At 35.8% G+C, this 5,072-nt stretch overlaps 1 long non-coding RNA gene across 2 annotated transcripts; it reads right to left on the reverse strand.

Annotated features, from left to right (window-relative positions):
* Positions 1 to 1,346: 1,346 nt before the first annotated feature.
* On the reverse strand, positions 1,347 to 2,909 carry LOC133784427 (uncharacterized). 2 transcript variants are annotated; one of them, XR_009871342.1, is made up of 6 exons: positions 2,844 to 2,909; positions 2,679 to 2,761; positions 2,385 to 2,470; positions 2,144 to 2,257; positions 1,817 to 1,936; positions 1,347 to 1,389 (listed from the first exon to the last, which is right to left on the reverse strand). It is a non-coding gene; the product is annotated as an uncharacterized LOC133784427 (long non-coding RNA). The 2 variants fall into 2 exon arrangements; XR_009871341.1 differs by lacking the exon at positions 1,347 to 1,389 and having other exon boundaries at positions 1,725 to 1,936.
* Between the last annotated feature and the right edge of the window lie 2,163 nt (positions 2,910 to 5,072).

Genomic DNA, 5,072 nt, shown 5'->3' on the forward strand with positions numbered 1-5,072 from the left:
TCAACCCTGAAAAGAAAGAGCAGAAACAACACAAACTAGGGATCCAAATGCATATTCTTCTGATGCTAACAAATGATGCATTGCATGATAGCCTTGGTTGAGGATCAAAATGCTGGATAAGCTTACACAGTTTTAGGAATGTAAAAGGCTCAAGGGTAGAAAACTACTTATGGAACCATTGGTTGACATCTAATGCAGTGAATACATACTTGAGCAGAATACCAATATTTTCCACAAAAAAGAAAAATAAAACGTTCCTATGTCAATTTTTTTTTTCTTTCAATCAATTGTTAGAAAGATACAGTTTTTCAAGACAGAGGCTCCGGATAATGAAAATCGCAAGCTAAAACTTAAATTCACATGCAGATATGCTATGCACTTAAAATTAGTAAAGAGAACAAAAGGGCTAGGAACAAGATGATGATAATGATCAAACAATTATGCTGTAGTCACAGAAACCTACAGAGCACTTAACTGCAAAAATGGGATGAGGAAACACTGAAAAAAAAATCATTAACTCACTAAGAGCAACTTAATTTCATTAGTATAACAACACAAAACCAGAACAGAAACCTACAGAGAACTACTTTGCTATAACCAAAAAGTGGAATTTATGGAGAACTTTTCGAGCCCATAACAGAAACCATAACAAACTTCAACCATCAATAGAGGAAAACTCATGAAGCAAAAACTAAGATGCTACAGTATTAGTGAACTTCTAACTTGAATAAAAAAAATTCAGACAAATAATCACAAAAAAATTGATCTCAGATAAAAAGGCTAACACAGAGAGCTTAAGAAAGAGAGAGAGAGCTCAATGAATGAGGAAAGACTCACCCTAGTCTTCCCTGTTCTTTCATGCAGTGCCAACGACTCTGAATTCAAAAAACAAGGCTAGTATCAATACCTAGCACACATTCATCAAGAGAACAAGTTACCCCAACGTGAAGCCAAACTCAACCATTTGAAGCAAAAACATAGATAGATAAAAACATAAACAACACAACAAAATCATTTGATTAGGGGTTAGTTGGATAGAGTATTTTCTGATTAAGAAATTGCGTGAAAAACTGAAATGAATGACCCTCTAATCAAGACTAAAATAATTCTTTTTTAAAAAAAAAAATACCAAATCTAAGTCTCCTATAAGACCTTTGGGTGGTGATAGAGATGTACAAAGTCATTTTACAGGCAAACCACCATAAACCAAAAACATAGTAAGGAATCCTATGACAATACTATATTCTGAATTAAAGAACTACAGCGTAGGATAAAGATATACTTGCCTTCCACAATGTCAGCTAGACTTAAGCACCCAGCTGTATGCATTGCCTGAAGACTTTGATTTAGTGCCTCAATAGAGGCAAGTTTTTTCTCTTTCAATTTTTCCTTTATAAAAAAAAATAAGAGAGAGAGAGAGAGAGATAAATCAAAGGAGTTAGATAAATGCAATAAACCAATATCCCTTCTTCAATCTTTATTAAATTATTTCTAAGAAAAATCTGAGATAAACCAGATCAAAATATATATTAAAAGTAAAATTGAATAAAAAAATCACTTTATATACAAATCAAAGCTACGATCAACATCATTTGAACTTCTAAAAAATAATTTACTCGTATGACTAAGTGCACTTTTATTAATAAGAAAAATGAATGTACAAGTAAAAATCCAAAAAAAAATACCTCCATGCTCAGTTGTAAGTAACTGGCAAAAAGTAAATGAACACTTGAACAGCTTGGTTACATTCAAACAGTCTGTTTGCATTTTAAGTTGATATAATATTATTTTTTTAGCTAGCAAAAAATGAACATACCAGCAAAACTGGCAATAGGAAGCGTGAACTTGCAGAGAAATTAGTTCTTAAACCCCGAGCAAGATTGCCAATAGCTTGAATTGCCTCGACTGCTACAGTGATATTAACATCTGTTATGAGCTGTACAGAAAAATAATTAAATGATTTTTATTCATCAACTCAAAAAGCAAGTATAAACTTATAACAGAAGTAAGAATATAAAGCATGAAGTTAAAACTTAATGGAGCAGATTGAACACTTAACTATGCAATATTAAAAAGATCCTTGGTAATAGATGGAGGTATAAAGGATGCAAACGAAATACCCAAACATAAAAAGACAATGTACCTTTTTTAGTGTCCGACAGATTTATGAGAAATCACCGGGTGCTATTCTTTTTGTTGAAGCAAGCTTGGTTAGCTCTGCAACAGCCTCTTTCCGTTCTGACCACTTGGTTGCTTTCTGTGACATAAGGCACAAGATGTTAATAGCAGTACAGGAACATCAAAACCAAATATTCCTAAATTAAATCACTACAACCAAAAAAAAAAACTGAACTAGTTTGACGGAAAGAAGAAAGAAGACTGACCACTCCATCCCAAAATCCAGACTTCTCCAAAGGAGCCAATATATCAACAGGATCAACGAGCTCATACTCATCTATTTCCTGAGGAGCTGACAATTAAAATATGTTAAACTATGCATAAACAGGAGAGCTAAATAACCAACATCTCTGCAGTAAAAAAACTAATAAAATATAACACTAAAGTGTCAAACTCCTACAATGGTAATCACTTGTTACCCGCTGATAGAACACCTACTTGTCGTCATTTAATATCAACCAAGAAAAAGAATAATCTAATAGACTATGTGTATTACACACCATCAGATGTAGATTCCTCAGATGGGCCAGCACCCACAACTTCAGATACAACCTCCTTTTCTGGCTCCTTGTCTTGCTCAGACCTGAAGACATCAATACCAACTAGGTTAAGAAAAATAAAAACAGCAAGCGGATCAAACAGCTAATGAAAAAATGAATTTTCACCTTATTTTGCGACATGGCCTAGCTGCCCCTGTTACATTCACCAGCTCGGCTTCCAATTCTTTTTTCTTCAAAAAATACAAAATAATAAACAAGTCATTACTTCAAAGGATCAGGGAGCAATTAAAGTATCACCTCAGTCACTGAATTTTCATTTCTTACCAAAAACAAACAACAAAGAAATGAAACCCAAGTTTTCATTTTCTCATACTTTGAACAGCCAAAGAGAGCAAGAAAAGGAATATTATAATATCAAGAACAATAAGAGATCAAAGCAAAAAAAAAAAAAGAAATCCAATAATTCACTTTTCTGTCCAAAAACAAACAAACACAATACATATCTGTAGATATAAGATTTAAAATCAATATCTTGATGCTTTCTAACCACAACAATTGTTCAGTTCGGTTGGCTGAAATTTTAAAGGGAATACTGATAATAGCAATGTTGTAGCACCAAAAAAAATTAAGCCAACACAACATAAAACAAATCATGGTGATGAAGCAAGATTAAGGAAGAAAATTAAGCCCCATGATATATATACTTCGTTACCTCAACAGTGAAAAAAGAAGAAGAAGAACATCAAACAAACAAAGTACAATAATTGACATAAAACAATGAAGAACAAAAAATTAATAAACCCACGAAGTATATAACCCAAAAAATCACCCACCAACAGAACGAGGGAGAGAGAGATCTTTACCTGCACCAACGAGTCTCCGAGTCCACGTCGTCGAGCCTCTGGTTGCCCCGTCGACCTCCACCGTGGTTGAAGCCTCGTCTATCCCCTCGCCGTCGTAGCTGAGGGAGCAGAAGAGAGAGAGAGAGAGAGAGAAGGAGGGGGATCGGGGAAGGGTGAGTGAGGAGACCGGCTCAGAGACAGGGTTTTTAGATTAGAGGAAAAAAATGAGAGCTTTGGGTTTAGGTCTAGAGAATAGAACGGGAAGAGAGGGAAAAGGAAAGTATAACAATTTCCCAACCCGCCTTTTTTTTTTACTATTCATCATTTACCGCTTTTATTTTTACATTAGATAGTATAACGCTTTTTTAATAAAGTTATCTTTATGTGTTATGGAATGGGGTATTTGGTGTAGTGCGAAGCTGTTAGACAAGCACAAGAAGCAGTAACGCTTATTAGACAGCGTATGCTTGCTGCTCAAAGCCGTCAGAAAAGCTATGCGGATACCAAGCGACGCGATGTGGATTTCCAAGTTGGAGATCAAGTCTTCCTGAAGATATCTCCTATGAAGGGTGTCAAGCGGTTCGAGAAGAAAGGCAAGCTCAGTCCCCGATTCATAGGTCCTTTTGAGATATTGGACAAAGTGGAACCAGTTGCGTATAGACTAGCCTTACCGCCAACACTAGCCGATAGTCACAACGTCTTCCACATCTCGATGTTACGCAAGTATGTGTCAGACCCATCTCACGTCCTCAAGTACGATACGATAGCGCTCCAGAAGGACTTGAGTTACGAGGAACGACCGATTAAGCATCCTAGATAGAGGGATGAAGCAGTTGCGGTCCAAGAGCTTTCCTATAGTCAAAGTCCTATAGAGGAATAGTTCGGAACGCGAGGCAACGTGGGAGTTGGAAGAGGACATGCAGAGCCGGTATCCGGAGTTATTTGGTAAGTAAATTTCGAGGACGAAATTCTTTTTAGTAGGGGAGAATTGTAGAGTCCAAGAACTTTACTTAGCTAATTGTTTAGTAGTATTATAGTATGTATAGTATTATCTTTGTTACTGTGGATTTTTGGTTTAGACCAGGAATTATTTGGACACTCATAGTAGTACTTGTAGATTTTCTAAGTTTAATCTATAGTTTAAGAATATTAAGTTTAACCTAAGGTGTGATTAATGTGACTGATATTAAGGATTATATTTATTATATTATAAGGTTTAGACATCAACCAATAGGATTTCAAGCACATGTTAAGAATGGTGATTAAGGATTAAGTATTTTTGAGGATTTAATTTAATAAGGAGTAAAATTTGAATGTTATAGGGTCAGTCAGCAGCTTTGAATACGTTGAGGGCTTAGTCAAGGCTGTTTACTCCATTCAAACTTAGCTAAAAATGTGTAATTTCGTGTTTAATTATTCAGCGTGTGCCGATATATCGCAGCTATAGGGGGCGATATATCGCAGCACGTAGATACGGAAAACACGAGACGATGCACGGTCGCCTCGGGCATACTAGCCCAGGCGATATATCGCCTACAGGGGGCGATATATC

This window comes from Humulus lupulus, chromosome 6 (assembly GCF_963169125.1).
Source record: "Humulus lupulus chromosome 6, drHumLupu1.1, whole genome shotgun sequence".
NCBI lineage: Eukaryota > Viridiplantae > Streptophyta > Magnoliopsida > Rosales > Cannabaceae > Humulus > Humulus lupulus.